This window comes from Callithrix jacchus, chromosome 7 (genome assembly GCF_049354715.1).
Source record: "Callithrix jacchus isolate 240 chromosome 7, calJac240_pri, whole genome shotgun sequence".
NCBI lineage: Eukaryota > Metazoa > Chordata > Mammalia > Primates > Cebidae > Callithrix > Callithrix jacchus.
In genome coordinates, this window is record NC_133508.1 from 5,205,747 (window position 1) to 5,228,358 (window position 22,612).

The 22,612-nt window shown below is 36.2% G+C and overlaps 2 long non-coding RNA genes across 6 annotated transcripts in view; both read left to right on the top strand.

Annotated features, from left to right (window-relative positions):
• LOC103794084 (uncharacterized) overlaps positions 1-9,158 on the top strand; it is a 1,005,042-nt gene extending 995,884 nt beyond the window's left edge. For 3 of the 5 annotated variants that reach the window (XR_013520407.1, XR_013520409.1, XR_013520410.1), the window contains one exon: positions 952-6,622. This is a non-coding gene — a long non-coding RNA (uncharacterized LOC103794084). Of the gene's footprint in view, positions 1-951 lie in introns of all 5 variants that reach the window. The other 2 variants (XR_013520405.1, XR_013520406.1) reach the window with 1 other exon arrangement.
• Positions 9,159-9,166: 8 nt separating this feature from the next.
• Positions 9,167-22,612, top strand: part of LOC144577131 (uncharacterized) — a 31,275-nt gene continuing 17,829 nt past the window's right edge. Inside the window, exon 1 of the long non-coding RNA XR_013520412.1 lies at positions 9,167-13,832. This is a non-coding gene — a long non-coding RNA (uncharacterized LOC144577131). The remainder of the gene's footprint in view (positions 13,833-22,612) is intronic.

Consider the following 22,612-nt stretch of genomic DNA (forward strand, 5'->3'; position numbering starts at 1 on the left):
AAAACAAAATCATGACTTGCTTTCCCCTAAGAGACCACACATACCTAAATTTTCTAGGTTTCTGGTCTCTGTTTACCATATAATAGTGATGGAAAATGGGTAAAGAATTAAAACAAAATTAAGTGATTAAGTGGAAACGTGTGGAAGAGAGGGTCAGTGAAGCGTGAGTTGAGGGAGCTGAGGTAAAGGAGAGATGCCTTTTCAGAGAAGGGGTTCAAAAAAGCTATGGGGGTTTTGCTGGTTCTGCAAAGATAAATTTCAGTAGAGAAGATCGTGGGAAAACATCCTGTGGTACACTTATAAAGTTACTTATAAGAGGCATCTCAATGAATTTTATTTATTGGAAAAGAACTAGAAGGGGAAGTGAACACAAGAGTATAGTTCATGTGTTGGAGTAGTAAAATAATAACCATTTATATTTATTCTGTATTATTCTTTTGTTACTACATTCAGGAAAAATACAGAAGAAAAAGAAATAGGCAATACACTAAATTAACAGAAAGAGAGGATATTTTGTTTGTTTGCTTATTTAAAGACTTTGTGTGAAGACCTACAAGTATGCAGGTTATTTTCTCTCTTTAAGTCTCAAAAATTTGGAATAGGCCAGCTATCAATAGCCCTGTTTAATAAATAAAGCCATTACATCTAAGAAAATTCCCAGAGTATTGTAAAAGTGGACACACACGGTCACTTGGACACACACTATTTGACAGCAGATGGTTTCTTCCCTACAGCTTCACACCTATAATTTCACTCTTTGGAATCTAGCATCGCTTCCTAAAATTAAAACATCCAGATGTGTTTGGTTTTACCAACTGCACTAAAATACAGTTTTATTTTTCCACTCTTGTTCTCCAACATTGATCGTTTAAAGTCACTTTTCACTGTGCAATTTATTAAAACGCTGTGTTTATCTTTTTCATGACTGTCTTTGCCTGGCCTTCTTATTAGAGCCTCGACAAGATTTGAGCAATCTAAAGCAATCGTGGAACAGAAAGAAAGAGAAAGAATTCTTGGTTGGCAGCAGTGAGAAAGCCTGGGTATCTCACTGCTTTGGCTATCACCGAAGTGCCCTGCGTGTGTGAAGGGCCATGGGCAGTGCTGAATTGGTCACTAGACAATGAAGAAAAACGGCAGTGACTATTGAGGACCTGCCCAAGCTGACTGCTAATCTTACTACACCCACCTTAGGCTTCGCTAGAAGAAACAAACCAATTCTGATGGGGATTTTTGACATAAATACTGTCAGAATGTCTAGTCAAATATGTTTCTCTTACGGGTTTCAAAGCAAGTGACTCAGCTGATCAGTCCTTTCCAATCTAAAGTCACACTGGGACCTGACACATCTCTGGTATTTAAAGCATGTGTCTTGAAACTTAAGAAGCTTTGCTAGTACTGGGCTCAAAATGGCCTCTCCCATTCTCCACTCCAAAACAAGACCGCAGTTTGGAAGAAGAGGCAAACGGCTATGTTGTCAGATGTACACATGGACTCGCTCCAGGCTCATGTTATAATCCAGGCAGGGTTTCCCATATGTGGTACTGCCTGTGTATGAGCCTATGGCATTGAGACTCCGATGACCACCATGCATATTCTCACCATCTCCCCACTAGAAATGCTCATTTGTGCCACGTTTTTCATTCAAAGAACACTCTTGAGCAAATAAGGTAAATGGACACTCTTGAGCAAATAGGGTAGACGAACTGCTGGCATAACCTGTCTTCGAGTATTACGGTTCCTTATTCTGCAGAAATACCTATCAGTAAATAGAAACAGATCTACACAAGTCTCTTTCCCACCCCCACTCTCTTATAATTGTATTGGATTTCTGGTGAATTGGAAAGTGGCACCCTGACCTCAATTTATCATTGCTTTCAACACTTGCTTTTTCTAGAGGGCTTCTGGCAGCGGAGTTTGATTCCAGAGGTCAATCTCAAAACTTCTTACTACATCCGATCTCACTTGCTGTTAGCATCTGCCTTCCCCCACCCTCCTGTGATAGTCAACAAACCCATTTGGATTGGCTGTGGAAACACCATGGTTTCCAGCAGAGCCTGTTTGTGGAGATGAACTGAAAACCATTGATAAACTTAACACTTGTCTTTGCAAAAACATTTTGGTCACAGCTTCTGCACACACACACACACACACACACACCAAACACACACACACACAGCAGCAGCAGCTAACACAAAAACCATCTGTCATTTTTAACCAGCCCTTCAATCTGTCTTCTTCATCTACTTGGACCAAAAATGCTGACTAAGAAAAGTGTTGGGTGTTTCTCTCTGTTGTTTTTCATTCTTTTGTACTCAGAAGTCCTACAAGAGCTTTATAGGGTAACTTTTCTGAAAACCCACAGACTAGAGAGAAAATTCAACTGTAAGGTAGCTATCCGTTAGAATTTTTCCTTGCCACCATGGATGACATGTAAAGGTGCCTTCTTTCTTAGCTGGGGAAAGAAGAGTTCCAATCCGGCCAATGTGAAGCAGCTCGTGTTCTGGAAAATGAACCTAGGAAACTTTTCTCACCATCGCGAGCTGAGCCGACCTGATAGGCCATGGGAAAGGACAGCATATCACTCTGGGTAAATGAGAAGCACACAGAAAATAAAATTGTTAGGTTTTGCTTGGAATTGAAAATTGTTGAAGGTTGAAGACTTTAATGTAGGGAGTTTATCAACAGCCACAGAATCAGTGGCTTTATCATGCAGCAGTGAGGTCTGCAAAAAGCCACTTCCTGCTGATGAAATTATAGACCTAGAGATTTGGGTCCAGATTTTATACTCAGGAAGCCCTTGAAAACTTGTTTTCTGCTGTCATGCTGAGGGAATTAATAGATTAGACATTAACCACTAACATTTTTTAGGTATCCCCTCAAATATAACATCTAGTGAAAGAGCAGAGTGCCCTTAAGTTTCGTAATATAATATGGAACACTTCATTTTATATGAAGGCCATTTGTAAACGATTCTAAAGCAATGTTTTACATGGGGTAAACACCTAGAAAATGGGTGAATCATACCTTTAATTTAAACTTGACTTATTCCCTGGAAAAAGAGAGGGAGTGACTGTAGGCAAAGCTCAGGTTGGATAATATTTTTCTGTTACGTATATTTTCTATTTGTTAATATAATTTAGAATTCCATAGACGTCCATACTGATAAAATTATAGACCTGTTCAAATTATTTTGTGAATTTAAAAAATATTTTAATTGAAACAAACAACAAATAATTTAGAGACTTAAATATATATCCCTTTGTAGGGTTAATTTGGTTTTTACATTTTTCATATAGTGCTGTGAAAACATTAATTACAGTCATTGAATATTTATTGAGCAACTGCTACATAGTAAAATTATGTAAGGTAGGTAAAAACTAAAATGATTGTTAAATTCTATAGAGTCTGTTCTTGTGGGCATTGGATATATATACATATATAGTGTTTGAAAACTTATGGAATTGAGCATATTTATTATTATTTAATTAATATCAGAACAGAATCTCTGACTTAAAGAATATCAGAATATTCTAAGGGAGACATAGAAGTACAACAATATCCATAATATTGTGTGATACATTTACATTAAAAATGTGCCCAAAATATTAAGAAAGCTTAGAAGAAACGCTCTGAAGAGGACACTTAACTTTGCTAAACAACTTCTAAGATGTGGCGATTCTTGAAATAGATCTTTAAAAAGTCACAACGGGAGAGGAGTTTATTTCAGGCAAAGGAACAGCTCAGAGAACTTGGCATTCAAAGGGATAAACAGATCAGAAGGGCTGTACTAGACTGTGTGGAGAGATATGACGAGAGATGGGCTAGAAAGGAGAGCTGAAATCAGAATATTAAGGACTCCTTCAGGTCTAAACTCTATAAAAAATCCATTAGAAATAAAGAGCTTAAAGACATAAAAGTTGATTAGAAATTTTGGGCAGAAACACTATGGGAGGATGAATAGAAGGCTAACCAAACTGAGACAGAGAGGCGAGAAAGAAGAAGCCATTCTGTAATGCGATCCTCACCAGATCTTTGTATTTTTTACTGTTTATTTTTAGTGGTATGTAATACCTATAAGAAAGATTAGCAAATTCAGGAAGCAGAGTTGAACTTATGCTATTCAAAAGCTGGTTGCCAGCCTGAATGTACTGGCATGGATTGACTTGCCCCAAGAGTTGACTACCCTCATGTCTCTGCTGTGAAATGCAAAACATATTCATTTCAACTACATTATTAGAAATTTAAATAATCATCACTTATCTCTAGGAACCAATAACGGAAAGAAAAATGTTTCATCTTAATTAAAACAAAGCATTCATCCTGGTAAGATTAACTTGCAAATTATTCTTCCTTACTAAGGAATATCCACTCTTGTACTTTTAGATGTTTCACAAATATCACATTATTTTCAAAGCCTTTCTATGATTACTTAAGACAGTTTCATTAATCCCTTATAGAATTGCCATCAGGGACATTTCTAATATCATTCTATATGGAATCCTTCTTTAACATTATACTACAGACTCAAACAAACAGGTTAAAATGTTTTTCTATGCATTGGCTGCATGACCTTGGGCAAATTATTTAAACTCTTAATAGTTTCATTTTCTCCTCACTAAAATGAATATAGTAAAAGCCTAATAGATTGTGTGTAAGGTTTTGGCAAGAGAGCCTATATGAGTTACTTAACACAGTACCCGTCATTTAATAAGCACTCAATAAATAAATCTTAGCATTTATTGGCTTTCGAGGATAGGAATTGGCTTGGGAAAAGTTCATTTAAAAATGTAAAAGAAAAATAAATCTGTGTGCCCACAATGGAATAGACCAATGATTAGTGCCCACTGAGAAACATTGGCTTTGAGAAAAATTAGAAATTTTGAAGGAATGACCTCATTGTAGGAAAAAAGGAAATCAAATCCCTAAAGATATAAATATCTGAATTTATGTTATTTGTGAGCTGCAAGACCACAACTTAAAAACAATTTAGTGTCCTGAGAGGACAGAGTGCCAGTCTTTTTAATTATACATTTGAAAAATAAGATCATAACTTTTAATCAAGGAATATAAACATCTTCTTCAATACCTCTAATAAGTAGAAAGAATAATGCAATTTAATCTGAGAAAAATAGACAAAAATAATTTTCCCAGTTTAAGGCTGAGATCCCTGACATATATTATTTAAAAAATTTAAATGTGTACTCAATTATTTTTTCCAAAACATTACTAGATGTAAAATATATATGACATTTTAATTGATATTTTATGAAAAACATATAGACCATAAATTCATAATACGGTTAATAAAAAATAGCTTTCCGTTTATTTTTATCATTTAATTATGAAGAATCATTTTAAATATATGCAATATATGCAACTACATAGTGGGTGTTTTTGGTTTAATTATGAAGACTTTTAGAAAGAAATTATAGAATAAATCTAAAAAACAACTTTTTAGAAAAATAAAATCACATCTTAAAAGATCTTTTTAGTTTCCTTGTTTTTGACATTGTAATTACTGCCTTGCATACAATGCATAGAACTGAGTGTTACATCTAGTCAAGACCTGCAAATAAATGAGTGGTTTTCTCTACAGCAAAGGTCAACAGATTGAACAAAGTTAGAGAAGCTGCCCAGCATGAAATCTAATATTATAGGGCCTGCCCTTTAATAAATGTGTACAGAAGTTTTCTATGGAAGCAGATTTGTGTCTGCACCTTCATGGGGTCACTTATTTACAATAGCTACAGTTCATTTGCCAAAACCTACATCATACTAACGCAATTCTGCTTCCTACTTACACATGAGTTTTCAAAGTGACTTCCAAGTAGGAGCTATTATCCCTGCTTCGCATACGCACTAAACGATGCCCACACACAAAAATAAACAGAAGTGACTTTCCCTAAGTTGCAAACTTCATCAAGCCACCCAGAGAACACAGAAACATTAACTCCTCTTTTGCCCAGGAAGCATGAACGCTGCTGTTTTCCTATATTTAAGGCCATCTGAGTATCAAATTAATATCACTTTTTACAGGCAGCATTCCAGAATCATTCAGAAGCTGCCATTCTTTAGATTTTCACCTTCAACTTCAATTTAAAGTACTGTCAGATGGCTTCAAGGAGTCTATGCTAAAATTTGAGGAAGGCTTTTATCACTTCTAAGCTGTTTGCTATTACATAAAGCACATCCTCCTGGAAATAAAAATTCGCTTGAGCAAAGGAAAAGTTTTCAGAAATCTATTCAGTGAAGAGTTGGGTAGAATGTGGGAATCCAGCCATATAGTGATTGCCAAAGCATAAATGGGCCTGGGATATTTTTCAAGTCTAACTACCTGGGAAGATGACTGCTTCTGTTGGTCAGAATGATTGACATTTTGAGCAGAGCTGAAGATTTAGAAACATTTTTTCCATTTTCAAGATGTAGAAATCAACTCTTCATTTAATTACTATGAGTGCAGAGGTGAAATATTACCTCTTTATTTAGTAGCTCTCCCTATATGCTGAGTAAGACATAAGTTGTGTAGAAACCGAGCTTCATTCATTATAGCTTCAGCAGTTGGAAGTATTGAAAATTATCATTCAGCTCATTAAGAATTCTGCAGGAAAGAGTTTAATTCTCATTTTTCCTTATATTTTAAAAATAAAGCAAATTCCATAATCAAATAAGTAATGCTATTTTCTACTATTAGGAATTAAATTAATATTTTGAAAAGAATTTCTGCTAAGTGATTATTGTGAAAGTGGGTCAGGAAAGAGCCCTTCTATCCCATGGAGGTATCTGAGGTGTGCTCTATGGCTGCTGCAGCCTCTCCTGTCTGTTCTGTTTGTTCATTGTGTGTTTCTCTATGTTTCTTTTTCATTCATGAAATATAATGTTACTGTCTGGTATATAGTAGGTATATGCAAAAATCACAAATAGAGTATATTTTTTGAACAGATAGAGTATATTTTTACTCAGATTATGAGAAGTTCTGAATATGATAAGACTGACATAGCATATTTTATAGATAAAAGAAGATCTGCTTTCAGTGGTTTGTACCTTTTTTCTTGCCACATAAAAACTGGGAAAGGAAAACACAATTCTTATTCATCAATATTAACCATTGCGTTTTCCTGTGACATACTTTTTTGTGAAAAAGGCATGCTACTGACTACTAAATTCCATAGCCCTTTTCATATCTGTACTTTAATTTTCAAAAAGTACAAATGTAAAATAAATGGAAAAAAATTACTGTGCAGTGTCATAAAATGATTAATTTTTCCTTCTGGAAACAGCTGGTTTTCGATCTAGTTTCCCCTGCTGGAGTTGCTGAGGTCACTATCGCCTCAACTGGAAAAGGAAGTGGAATTCATTTCAATGGCTTTGCTGCTTTGCATGTTATCCAGTGAGGCAAGAACACTAAATTTGATTCCTGACAGATTAGCAAAGGAGGAACAACTTTGTTAATAGTCTGATTTTAAAACATGTTTATTTACAGATGCATATTGTCACATACTTCGGGTCAAAATATACCCTTATTTACTTAGCGCATTACTTAGTTTCTGAAATTAAACTGAATCACACTCGTTTTCATGATACATTAGTTATTTTACAATATTCAACTTCTTACTTCTCATAACTAAAAATGTATTTTACCAGCCTTGGGTTTAACTCTGAAAATATATTTCATTCAAGCCATAATAAAATAGAGACACTTTTTTTCTTAAAATACATGTTAATTTTTTAATTTAAAAAAACATTTAAAGAATTTTGGCTACTGGAAGCAAGACCATTGAAAGTGTGGTTTAATTTAGAAATGCTGTAGAATACCAAAGCACTGTAGATGTGAAACAGAAAGCTACAACTGCATAAATAATCTTGCTGATGTACATATCATCGATAACTGAAATAACTGTATTATGTGCTTTATGTTTTGTCTTGCTTTGCTCTTTTTTTTTGGCATATCTGCTAACAGGTAAGTGTAGTTTACTGAGGGTTAAAACCTATGTTGAAAACTGTAAATGTGTTTATTAGCTACATTATATTAACTCTATTAGCAATGTGAGAATTAGTAGCAAAATATAGTTAGCTAGAATATTGAGTACAATTTTGTACTTATATCAAAGCGTAAAGGACGTGAAATTAAAGTTGTACTTGTTGTGGACAAGTACGAGATGAAATTGTGAGACTGTACTAATTTGTAAAATTAATTTAAGAAGTTGTCAAACTGTGAACATCAACTTTTGTATTATAGAAAGAAGTTAATTTAAAAGAATAGGACAAGGTGAACTTTTTTTAAAGAATTGCCGAAGTGGGACTATATAAGACAAAAAGCATTTCCAGAGGTTTGGCTTTCACTAGAAGCTCTCTCTGTGCCTCTCTTTTCCACCATTCATACTGTTAAAAAAAAAAGGACAACATTGAAATATCACCATCAGTATTATCAGCTGCTGAGGGCTGAGCCATTGTTATGTCAGGCACTATGCTGGATTCTGTAAACTTATGCCCTGCTTCACGGTAAGGCCACTGCATGTTGCACACACCAGTTAACTAATCATTCTCTTTTGAAGATCTAGTGTTGACTAATTGAACAATAATTCAAGTAGAGTGTCCCGGAACAAAACCACTGGGTTCCCCGTTTGGAGTCTGGCTGGCTCTGAGCATTGCCACTGGGTTCCCTGTTTGGAGTCTGGCTGGCTCTGAGCATTGCCACTGGGTTCCCCGTTTGGAGTCCGGCTGGCTCTGAGCATAGCCAGTGGGTTCCCTGTTTGGAGTCCGGCTGGCTCTGAGCATTGCCACTGGGTTCCCCGTTTGGAGTCCGGCTGGCTCTGAGCATTGCCACTGGGTTCCCCGTTTGGAGTCCGGCTGGCTCTGAGCATTGCCACTGGGTTCCCCGTTTGGAGTCTGGCTGGCTCTGAGCATTGCCACTGGGTTCCCCGTTTGGAGTCTGGCTGGCTCTGAGCATTGCCAGTGGGTTCCCCGTTTGGAGTCTGGCTGGCTCTGAGCATTGCCACTGGGTTCCCCGTTTGGAGTCTGGCTGGCTCTGAGCATTGCCAGTGGGTTCCCCGTTTGGAGTCTGGCTGGCTCTGAGCATTGCCACTGGGTTCCCCGTTTGGAGTCTGGCTGGCTCTGAGCATTGCCACTGGGTTCCCTGTTTGGAGTCTGGCTGGCTCTGAGCATTGCCACTGGGTTCCCTGTTTGGAGTCTGGCTGGCTCTGAGCATTGCCAGTGGGTTCCCCGTTTGGAGTCTGGCTGGCTCTGAGCATTGCCACTGGGTTCCCTGTTTGGAGTCTGGCTGGCTCTGAGCATTGCCAGTGGGTTCCCCGTTTGGAGTCTGGCTGGCTCTGAGCATTGCCACTGGGTTCCCTGTTTGGAGTCTGGCTGGCTCTGAGCATTGCCACTGGGTTCCCTGTTTGGAGTCTGGCTGGCTTTGAGCACTGCCAGTGGCCCCTGCTCACCCGATTTCATGTCCTCTCCCTTTAGAAGCTGTGCATTCTGTACCCAGCCTCACTCACAGCGGGCTGAAAACAACCTTGGGTTGACTGTACCGTTTGGGAGTTACTTGGTCAGGGCCTTTTGAACAGTAGTGTCCCAGCGAAGTGCTAGATAATATATGCGTAAGAATTAGCATTTTTTTAAACTATAACACCCTTTCAAAAATTTCTAACAACTTTGTAACTGCATGGCTTTACCTGGTGATAAAAGCGGTTATTAAAAGTCTACATTTTCAAAAAAAAAAAATCTGAAGAGTAACAAGAATGTTTGCCCAAACTTAATCACGTCACTGAGCAAATCTACCTGATGGAATGAGCTCGGGATGTCTGAGAGAGTCAGATGCCAATTGACAGTAGCAGTTGGTGGGTCCTGTTTCTTATCATCATACTTGTATAGCTGTGCTGACTTCAACTTTTTTCAGTTCAGAACCTTTCTTCAAGAGGTCCGTCCTGTTTGTGAAGCGGTCCTTCTTCACTTTGGGACTCTTCCGTTTACCTGATTGAGTCCTGCTCTAGCTCTACCGGCTCCTGTAAACCAACTTATTAATACAGTGCTTCCCTATCAGAACAGGTTGATTTATTTCAAGTCAATCTTAGAATATACAATTATGTGACAACATAAGGGATGGAAGTACGGAAGAGATAGAAGTTGAGTTTGCCATGTATATAGTGCATTCTGTATGTAAACTTTGCAATGCACATTCTTGGAATCACATCACGGCCTATGCAAATTAAGGACACACTTAATCTACAATATGGTCTTCTCTCTTTCATACTATACTTGCAAATTTGAATATGATTGGATTAAAGGTAATGTTTCAAACTATATCAGGGCCTTGGATCAATTCCAATTGCTGTAAGTCAGGCACTGTGCTGGATGCTGTAAACTTATGTCTTATTTCAAAGGTAAAACCGCTGCAACTTGTACACACGTTTTGGCTCGAAAGCTTTAAGAGTAATAAGAAGGTTTCCAGCAAATCTCATCTCTTTTCTTATGCCCAAAGATATGCTTGAGAAAAAACAGGTAAGAAACACAGCCTTTCAGGTTCATAAACTTTCATCAAAGTGAGTGTGGAGTTTCTTGCTAGGTGATCACAGGCTTCTTTTTTTTTCTTTTTAACCTCCGTAGAAATTTAACAGCTGAGACATTCCCTTAAAGTATTTACTTTTTCTAAATAGAGAATTTGAAAGTTTTAAGTAAAGCAGTGCCCCAGCTAAACAACTTATATGAATACGTAAATTGAAGTTGAATTTCATACCATAAAATACGTGTGAGCACTATTTTGCTAACACCTTAGATTTTAGATAATTTCTTGAGGTGCAGTGTGTATAAGATCTGATGGCCACAAGTGGTGTAAGTTTTCTTGATTGAAGTAAATTACTATTGATAAACATTTGGATGCATATTTTACATCCTTTTGTGAACTTCTAAAAATACATGATATTTTTGGCTGGAAAACATATTAATTTAAATTTCTTCAAAGTTATCTCTTATAATAAATGCCATCTGACATTTATTGGGAAATAAGCTTATTTTCACCAAAACCAATTTGAAAATATTTCGTGTTTTAGTATTTCTTGCTTTCATTACAATGGACAATAGGTCTATCTTTACAGCTACATTAACAAATGAGAAAACAAATACTACAAACCTCCAAAAGAGAAATTCTACTAGATCTTAAAGACTATTTATTAGTCTACTGAATAGATTCTATCTCATTCATTTTTATCTTTAGAATAATTAGATACTCCATCTATCTTCTCCTGCACTTACACGGTGCCTCCAAGAATTCCTAAATACACAGTGAGAATGTGTGGCAATAGGTGTACAATATCTTACTCTGTCTCTCACAGACCAATTATGAATAGGAAGATATGTGTAAGTGTTGGCACTAAGAAATGGTGTCGCCTTGTGCAAGTCTGTTTTCTCCTCTGCTAGCTGGTGAACCATACTAGCCAACAGAGATGCTTGATTTGTTTGAACTTGAAAAATGTTCTCTGTCCCTGGACTCCCGTTGGGTCCTGCATTCCCTCCTGTTTCCAGCCGCTTGCCCACGTACACTTCCTGCTGAGTCTGGACAGCATAGTGTTTCTGGACCTGCCCAATGCCAGCATTCTATATTTAATACATCAAGCTAATGTCCAAGCTAGACTTTTACCATGCACAATTATGCAAGAAAAAGCTTCTGTAAAGACTACGAACAGGAACTTAAGATACTTAACATTTATTCCCAATATTAAGAAAGCAAAGAATTCTATATCCAGTAGAATGAAATAAGTTACATAAATGAAGGAAATTGTTGTTTAAAAGTTAGACTTTCTGTGGTGGTTAATTAATTTGAGACACAGAAAGTATTTACAAATTTCAGCTTTAGGAGAAAAAAACCTATACTGTAAGCTTAGTCCAGAAAGAATGCTGCTAATGATGGGAAAAATTGTAACAATGGCTGATTTTAACCTCTAAAGAAGAGGTAACCAAGTTATTCTTTCTCAACTAACATTGATGATCATGGCAGAAAAAATGCCTTTCAAGTAAACAGAAATTTGAATATGCATCTATAATGCAGTAGACAAAAAAAAAGCAAGATTATTCATGCTAATGTTATAACAATTGGAGAAGGTGAGCCCTAGGATATACTTGTTTGAAAAGCAGTATAATTCATCCTCAGTGAATGTTGACAAAATAGCTTCAAAACTGCATCAAGTGAAGGCCTGTTGTGCAGGCATTTAGCTAGGAATTTCCTGACGTTAGCCCCTAGATGACCTCATGGTTAAATGGCTAAAGCAAACTAAAAGGAATTTAAATCTTACATGTTTATGGTGCCATTCACACTTTATTTATTTATTTTTGTTAGCGTGGATTAATATAATAAGGGCCAGGTACCACACTGAGGGGCAACTGTAATACTTTGAAATGTTATATCAGAAAAAAATCAGAAAATCCTTTTAGTTTTTATTCTTTTGTGTATGCTATTTTCATCAATTTAAAGTGTAGCATGATTAACTTATGAAGATAGAGTCACAGTTCAGAAATATCATAAATTGTCTTTTTCCTAAATTCATGTGTAAGTTGCCAGTTGAACATGAATCATAAGAGAACCCTTTTTTTGTACACTCATATGTTAAAAATTATTTAAAATTTGAGAATAAAAACAAGTGAAAATAGAAAATACACATTATCTTGTATAAGAATTGCTACAGTAATGGAATTTTTAACCCTCAACAATTTGTCAGGGCAAGAATAACACAAAAGCAGGTATTGCTGGATGTATCTGATATATAGAAAAGAAAAAATGTTTTGCATATAACATCTATTGCATCCGGAAGTGTAGAAACTGCTCAGCAACATACCCACACATTTAGACTGGCAGTCCAAACAATATTATAATTCATCAGAAAGATTCAAGCATTCTATTTACTCATCTTTAATGAAATATTTATTCAATTTTATATTAAAAAAAGAATATGATCTTTCAACAGCTTCATGTGAAACCATTTAGAAATCAAAGTTGCTATCTGAGAAGCTGTTTTCTTTACAGCATATTCATACAGCTTTAAACTTCCTTGAGGTTTATTTTTTTAAAAAAGATCAGGTGTGTCTTACCAAGGACAACGTATTCCAAGATCCAGGAAAGTGAGTTTCCACCATTTCAACCTGTAACGTTTGTTTAATCTTGTTCATTTGCATTCAAAACTTCTTAATCTCAAAATGAAAAAAGAGAAAAGCAAATATGTCTTGTATAGACCTTCCTGTTGTTTCCAATTTCAGTGTAGCTCCTCTCTCTCTCTCTCTCTCTCTCTCTCTCTCTCTCTCTCTCACACACACACACACACACACACACACACACAAATAATCATTTTTAGCATTAACTTCTGTGGTTAAGGACCTTAGACCATCCATCTGCATACACTGGCGTTGGGAAGGCCCGTGGCCCATCTTTAATATGGGAGCACTAGCATATCTTTAATATGGGAGCACTAGCATATCTTTAATATGGGAGCACTAGCATATCTTTAATATGGGAGCGCTAGCATATCTTTAATATGGGAGCACTAGCATATCTTTAATATGGGAGCACTAGCATATCTTTAATATGGGAGCACTAGCATATCTTTAATATGGGAGCGCTAGCATAAGGACCAGGTCTAAAACACCGAGCAGATGAAGCCCAAGATATCAGTTGCCCTAGTTTCAGAACAGCCACAATTTGTTTGTAAATCCTTTTCAGAGAACCCTGCTGACTGCCACCAACTAAAGAGGAACTCCGAGTGTGTGACAATGCTGAAGATTACCACCAGAGGAAAAAAAAGAAGAAGAAGAAAAAGATCTTGATTCACACCTGGGCTATTGTCATGGTAAAATACATTTACTTTCTATTCTTTGCCTTTAGTTTGATGCACTATGTTGAATGAAAAATTCATACATTTTAAATCCATTACAACTTTGTACCTTAATTTCTAATGCATAGACCCACTTACTACCTTCTTGCAGGCTTCCAGGGTGGATAAAATGAGTATTCAGCAAAAGTCTATTCTACTCTACTCTCCCTCAGGCTCAGTACTTTACCAAGGTCATATCAAGTAATTTTTTTAACTGTTTTCTGATGTGGGCATGGCTCTTAGCCCCACTTTGAAGACAAAGAAACTGAGAACAGGTAGTCGATTCTCCTAGTGCCATTAGGTCAATGGGTGACACCAGCAAAGCCAAACATTTTGGTGCTAAGCTTTTCCCACAGCACAACATTGCTTTTCTACATGATCCACCCTGATTAATTTCAAAAACAAGAGGCTATGTAAATTAAATTCTAATATATTGAAAATTCTAGTTTCACAGATTTATTGCGTGTTGGAATAGAAATAGACTCTCTTATCCATTCTCCATTCACCTGACCAAGCAGAATCCTATATCTTTCATTCATTTTTAACATTCTTGAGATTTCTCAATCTGAGTGTCTGTATCTTATTTATATGTTCATTTCCTCTGAGGTATTGCTTATTTCAAAGTGAGTGCCATCAAACCTACATGTCCAAGGCACTTTGGGGACCACTGCGGAAGATCATCTGTGGGAGGTCTTCAGACACTTTCACTTTCCTTTAATATATTGACACATATGTATCATATCAATTTTTTTAAAGTACTTGGTAGAAAGAATGAAAGTGAAGAGGGAAGGAGGAAAGGAGTGGGGAAAGGAAAGTAAGCAAAGAGGCACTCTGCTAGACCGTGAAGGTGTTACTATTAGTAAGAAATTTGAATTTGGAATCAAGAGGTCTTCCTGAGATGAGAGATACTGAGAGAACAGAATAAAATTGTTCATAATAGGCTGGGTACGGTGGCTCAAGCCTGTAATCCCAGCACTTTGGGAGGCCAAGACGGGTGGATCTCGAGGTCGACAGATCGAGACCATCCTGGTCAACATGGTGAAACCCCGTCTACTAAAAATACAACAAATTAGCTGGGCATGGTGGCACGTGCCTGTAATCCCAGCTACTCGGGAGGCTGAGGCAGGAGAATTCCCTGAACCCAGGAGGCGGAGGTTGTGGTGAGCAGAGATTGCACCATTGCACTCCAGCCTGGGTAACAAGAGCGAAACTCCGTCTCAAAATAAATTAATAAAATAAAATAAAAGTGTTCATAATAATATTGGATCCTGTATTATGCAGTTGCAGTGACCCGTCTGACATTTAAGGAAGAAAGGTGACCTTTGAATGTCTTAACACAAATTTTCTTTTGCAAGGGTTCAGCCTTAAGCAAAGGGAAGGCCTGTGCGATACTACAAAGACTGTCCGACTTCTTGAGAACCGTACAATGCCTTGTATAATGCCCACCTTACACTCTGCTAACTCAAGTCTTTCCCACGCCTATGCTTCTGACTTAGAGAAATTCCAAAGAATCCTCATTTTTTTTCCCTATGACATCCCGGGGGGATGACAGTGAGGTGTATTATCTAAAACAATCGTCTGCCACCATGGATAACTTGCCCATCACCCCGACTCTCAGGGGATATTGGACGGTGTCTGGAGACTGATATCTGAGGCATACAGCTCAGAAATTCTGCCAATTGCACACAGCAGTCCCTACAAAGGGATTTTCCAGCGCAAATGTCTATGGTGTCAAGGTTAAGAAACTGATCTAAGAGTGCGCGGCTGTGACCTTGAGTACTGCGTGAATCCCTTCACCTACTTCTACGTTCCCTCGCACCTGAGCTTCGCAGTGAACTTTTGAAAGTTTTCTGCAAATGTTATCACTGGTTATAGATGGGGCAGAATAAATGGAAATACAGCTGCTTACCAGAGAGAATTAGGAAGCTAGAGAGGAAGGGTGGAGGCAAAATGCCATTAGTACAGAAGGTTCCGTTAACCACCTTAGAGACCACTGAAGCATCATGCCTCCAATGATGTGTTATTAGGATTTTCACATTTTCAAACTTATTTGAAACTGAATGTATCCTTCTTAGTAGGCTTTTGGACATTCTTGACATGCCTTTTTACATTTCTGAGTTTCACCCATGCTGTTACGTGTAGCTATAACTTTTTCCATTTCATTGCTATGTAAGTATCCCATTATGTGAATATACTCCAGTTTATTTTTCTGTTCCACTGCTGTGGATATTTCTTATTTCCAGTTTTCCACTATTATAATTGTTCTGTGATAAACACTCTTGCTTATGTCTTTTTGTGCACTTACAAAAAGTTATATATTATATATATAATTTATATACTTAAATTTATATAAAAATAAATATAAAACAGAAAATAAATATAAAAATAATTTACATTTAAAATATGCATATTCACTATATATATTCTATATGTGTACATACACATATATATATGTATATATACACACATACATACACACACACACACACACACACACACACACACACCTTGGAATAGAATTGCTAGGTCACAAAGCAAAATCATATTCAATTTTATTAATAACCTCAAAAGGCTTTCCAAAACAATTATGTCAGTTTACGTACCCATCAACCATCAAAAGTATTCCAGCGACCTATGACTTCATTGACATTTAAATTTTTGTCAATCAGGGAGATGTAAACAACTCATTTAAAAATTTTTCATCGCTTTGGTAACTAATTAGATTGAACTTTTTTCTCCTATAGTCATTTTTGATTCTTCTTTTGTGAAATATCTATAGGAACTTTCGTCTGATTTTTCTAATGATTATATCTTATTGCCTCATATATATATATATTACTCATATATATTATATTATACATAATATATATATTAGTATTTACTATTTATCTATTTCTAGAGAGAGAGAGAGAGATTCTAAATGCTAATTCTTTGGAGTTTTATGTGTTACAGATATTATCTTTAATGTTATGCCTTGTCTCTTCACTCGATGCATTATTACATTTGATATACAGATGCTGTTTTATGTGTTAAAATTTATCATTTTTTCTTTTATTGATTTCACTTTTTGTTTCTTTTTTAATAGATCCATTTTCTATCTCAAGGTCACAAATGCATCTGAGTATATTTTCTAATATTTTATCAAATGTATTTTACAAAAGTTTTATAGTTTTACCTTTCATATGACCGTCTTTTATCTTCCTGGAATTAATTTTTGTGAAATGTGAAACAGGGATCCATTTTTTTAGTATTAATAGCCAATTCTCCCAGCCTCATTTAATAAAAGAGCCATCAATCTCTAGTGATCTGTAATAACAGCTTTGCCATAAATCAAGTTTCCATGTTACTGGATCTGTATCTGTACTCTACATTGTGTCCCATTGATCAGTTAATCTACTCCTTAATCAATATCATAGTCTTAATTACTATAGCTTTAAAATTAATCTTGACATCTGGAGGGTAAATTACCTCCCCGTTCAGTTCTTCAGAACTGTCTGCACCACTCTTGGCTTTGTGCTCTCCCATATCAATTTCAGAATCAGCTTGTTAAGTTTATATGCACTCAGAGACATGCACAAGCCTGTCCTGATTAAGTTTGCATTGAGTGCTTATATTAATTTTAGTGGAAACCGCCATGTTTCTGGGACTTTCCTTTTCCTAAAGGGAAACCATTCTTTCATAAAGGGTTTAAAATAAGGTGTTTCAAAAACATTTTGTAAAATTTATTCCTAGATTATTTTAATATCCAAAGCTATCAGAAGAGGTAGCAAATATACTTGCTGCTTGTGTTGGGTGCTTGAAATATAACTGATTTTTGTACATGATTGTTTAATCTAGTGACAATAAAGACATTTCTTACATTTTAATAATGTATGCTTTTTTACAGTTGAAAAATTATGTTATTTTCATTTCATCCTTTTCAGACTTCATATTTACTTCCTTTTATTTTTTCACTATTCTCTCAAGGTCAGTATTATTATTATGAAGTCAGATGTTTGCTCTATGTTTTTTGTCATTTTGATTTATTTCGTTTCAAGAGGGGTAGTATATGCAACAATTATAAACGAAAAAAATGCCTATTTTAGCTTGTCAATTTTTATTATGACTGATGTTAAATTTTATGAAACTGTCTCTGTATTTGATTTTTCTCCTTCAGTCTGTGAATATGGTGAATTAAAGTATGTTAATTCCTGATTAACCAAACAAGTAATAGTTCAAACATAATCCAAACTAAGGTCAGGGTAGGTAATGAGGTTGCTGAAGACATCTCTCTCCTTCAAAGAGTCATTTAGAGACAATCTGACAAGGATCCTTTCATCTTCAACATTTGTTTTCCAACATCAATTTGATACTAGTTATCACCATAGCAATCCAAGAATAAGGAGAAATACACATGGTAGGTTTTCTAGGTCAGGTCTGGAATTTATACAAACCAGTCTGTCTCATGTGCTTCTGAATAAAACCCAACCAACATTTCCTATTCTCAGCTAGTGAATATTCTCCAGCTTGGTGCCCAGGAAAACGTAAGTATAAATTTGGTGAGAAATCAACCACCTTGCTGTATGAGGTGGATAATATGAATTGATTTTCTAATTATCAAGCCATCTTTGCTTAATGTACCAAACTAGATATATTTTGAATAGTAATCTTGATTTGATTGGTTAATAATTTATTGAAATTTTGCATCTTTTTTCAAGATTAAGATTGGTCAAAATTTTTCTAAACTCGGTAAGTTTCTTTATTTATATATTTCCTCTTATACTCCTGCATTTTTGTGAGTTGATCTGGGATATTTTCCTTTGAAGAATTGCACATGTACATGCACGCATGCATGCACACACACACACACACACACACAGAAGAAGTATGGCTGTTAAAGACTCTTGGTGAAGACTCAGAAGGAAGTGAGGCGCATGATGAGGAAACCTAAATCCTCTTCAGGCATATCTAAATCATCATGAGCAGATTGTTGCTAGAAGTAGGAAAGCTAAAAGCTCTTCTGGTGCAGACTCAGAAAGAAAGGTAGGGCATGCTCATGGAAACTGAAAGAAAGGAGATCCTTGTTACATAGTTTCAGAAAGCCTCATTGAGTTGTGCCCTACACTTATGTGAACAACAAACTACTAGTAAGCAATGAACTTGGGCATTTAGCAGAGATCTCCAAGCCTACTGCTAAAGATGTGACCTGGTTTTCTCTAGATGCTGATAGAAAAGCATACGAGAAAAGAGCTCATTTGAGGAAAAAACATTAAGCCCAAAGAAACCAGGACTTGATGATTTAAAAAATTCTCAGCCTTCCAGATTATAACAACATCCTAAATTAGAAGATGCGCTATCAACAACACATGCTCTAGAGAGAAAGCCAAAGTGTACCTAGACAGCTTTTGCTAGCACCTTGGAAAGACCAATCGAAAAGTCAAAAAATTTCATCGCAAGGAGGATTAGGCATTGTCTCATGGATCTTTTAAGCTATCTCAGCAGAAGCTAAAAATATAGATGGGAGTATCCAGGAAAGATCTGTGGAGAAACCTCTTAACTAACAGAATGATTCCTATGCCATACACAGGAGACCCACAAGGTTTTTATGCATGCCAACAAATGCCCTGACAACTTGGACTGAGAGAAGCAGAAATGAGACCAAAAAAAAAGAAGAAAGAAAGAAAGAAGGAAAAAGAAGGAAAAGAAAAGAAAGAAAGAAAAAGAAAGAAAGAAAGAAAGAAGGAAGAAAGGAAGGAAGGAAGGAAGGAAGGAAGGAAGGAAGGAAGGAAGGAAGGAAGGAAGGAAGGAAGAAAGAAAACAAGCTGTCAGATTCTCGAAATACCACAAGCAGAAAACAGGCTATTAAAACTACTCAGTTTCAAGCACATGGATACCCTTCATGAGGAAGAAATGATGACTTCAAGGATAGAGCTGTGAACCCAGAGGGCAGAGCCTGAGACTAGAGAAGAATGTTGAAATTAAATGGGATTTTCCTAGTTGGATTTCAAAATTGCTTGTGTGTGTGTGTGTGTGTGTGTGTGTGTGTGCGCGCGCGCGCGCGCATGCATGTGGTTTTTGTTTTTTTTTTTTTTTTTTGCTTTCTTCCCCTTTGAAATATCAATTAAAAAATATCATATTTCTTTTGTTTTTCAACTTCTCTCAGTGCTGTATTCTGGATAATTTTCTCAAGGCTAACTTCCTGTTCACTAATTTTTTTCTTTAGTAAAATAATACATTGTCAAATATTCTCATTGAGATTTTCATAGTAATCAGATGTTTTATTTCTTGAAGTCTTATTTAGTTCTTTCTTTATAAAATTGACTTGGTCATTTTTTTATAGTCTACATTTTTCTAAGGCTTATCGGCACAAATAGGACCAACGCCTTCTTGATTCTGTAATTACGTTATACATATAGAGTTTATATCATGGAATAGTGGTGTTCTCATAATTACAGCTTTAGAAATCTTTCTGGATCTATAGTCATTCTTTGTTTTGCTGCTTCCTCTTGTTCATAATGCCTTGGTTTTGTGTCTGTGTGTCTCATAATTTTCGCCATGATTCTTGGAATTTACCTGTGAGAATTCTTTGGAAGTGGAGATGAAGTTGTGTGTTTTTACAAAGATTTGACTTACTTCTTCAAAAAACCAGAGAGAGAACAAGTGATATGATTTCGACAAGTAAACTAGTATGGATTTGTGTTGCGAACTTGTGTGAGGAATACTTTGTAGCAATGAATTATTGAGGAAGATTTTTTTTCTAGTCTTGATACAGTTACCCTTTGTTTCAGACCATTGGTGGGAGGATTGATGAGTTTATTTCTAGTTCATTAAACTGAGAGTGTATACTTGGAGTGCCAACTTTTGGGGGGCTCTTTTTTTAATATTTTTTTGTTCTGGAGTACTTGTGCAGGATGTGCAGGTTTGTTAAATAGGTAAATGTGTGCCAAGGTGGTTTGCTGCACCCATCAATCTATCACCTAGGTATCATGCTCAGCATGCATCGGGTATTTTTCCTAATGTTCTTTCTCCCCCAGCCCATCCTCCAGCAGGCCCCAGTGTGTGCTGTTCCCCTCCCTGTGCTTATGTGTTCTTATTGTTCAGTTCCCTCTTACAAATGAAAACATGCGGTACTTGGTTTTCTATTCCTGTGTTACTTTGCTGAGGATAATGGCTCCTGGCTTCATTCATGTCCCTGCAAAGGACACAATCCCATTCATTTTTCTAGCTGCATAGTATTCCATGGTGTATATGTACCACGTTTTCTTTATCCACTCTATTGTTGGAGGGGATTTGGGTTGATTTCACGTCTTTGCTATTGGGAATAGTGCTGTAATGAATATATACATACATGTATCTTTGTGATACAATGACATTCCCTTGGGTATATACCAAATAATGGGATTGCTGGGTCAAATGGTATTTCTGGTTCTAGATCTTTGAGGAATCACCATACCTTCTTTCACAATGGTCGAACTAATTTACTTTCTCACTAGCAAGTAAAAGCATTCCTATTTCTAGGAAGGTTCTTTTTAACTTTTCCCTATTGAGAGGGCTCTGAGCTTTATCTGATGTCCTTCGAGCTCTCAAATAACCATAAAAACTAACATTTAAGTTTATTGGTGCCCTAAAGCTATAAGTCATCTTCAGTGTTCATATTTTGAATGGAATGCTTTCTGCAGGTTTTTGGCAAATTATTGAGGCACTTAAGAACATGGTTCCATGTATTTTCAGCATGTTTAGCTGTTTTTAGCGAAACAGCAAGCAAGCTTAGGCTGCTAGAGTGAGTGCTTTCATCCCAGGAATTAAAATCTACCTGACTTTTATATAGCTTATTTGTTTTCATGAAGGCAATACATTAATAAATACTGTGCCTACTGTCTATATATTAGGGAAGTTATACCATTTCAAATATTAGAGTAAGGATATCTGTAAAATTCTGCAAGAGGAATTTCTAGCCCAATGTATTTCTTACATATGTCATCCTGATATTCGCAAAAAAAAAATTTTTTTATGTAACTCAAGATAGAACGATGGTGTTTGAAAAGAGCAAGCTCTTTTTGAATGGTAAAAGAAAAGAACATGCTGGGAAAAGTCAAATTAATAAATGGAAAATCCCAGTGTAACCTCCCCAGACACACTCATATCCACCCGATGAGAAACAATTGTTCACCTGCAAATTACATTTTCTTGACTTGCATAATGATTTCCTATGAACAAACAATCGCAGCCTAATATTGCAATTGCACAGTTGATTCCTGCGTTGCATCCAAGTGAGTCATTTCTGCATTAGGTAGGCAAATGGCTTGAGGTTAAAACACCATGACCAACAACAGCTCAAAATGGATTTAATTACAAGAATCTAATTATTCACCCTAGAGATCCTGTCTCAATGTTTTTAAGGCAAATAAAGTTTCCTTCTATCTATTCCTGGAAAAGCCAAATCACTTATTTGAGGTGTTATTTCATAACCAACTCTTAACAAAAAAGATATTGCAAATAATATGAACTATTAACTTTTAATAAGCTCTTTTTTGTATAAGACTCTACTTAAATGTGAGTTCTCCAAAATATAATAATATGTACAATGCCATTTCAACAGTTCTAACGTCGCTACCATCGTAACATAAACTATACCATACCTAAGTGAGTATCCTAATTTCCCAGATTAATCAGATTATTTCATTATAATGTACATACCTGGAAAAGGAATTTTAGGGACATGTTAAAAATGACCGCTCAAAAGTAAGAACTAAGCACTTCCATGAAACATTAATACT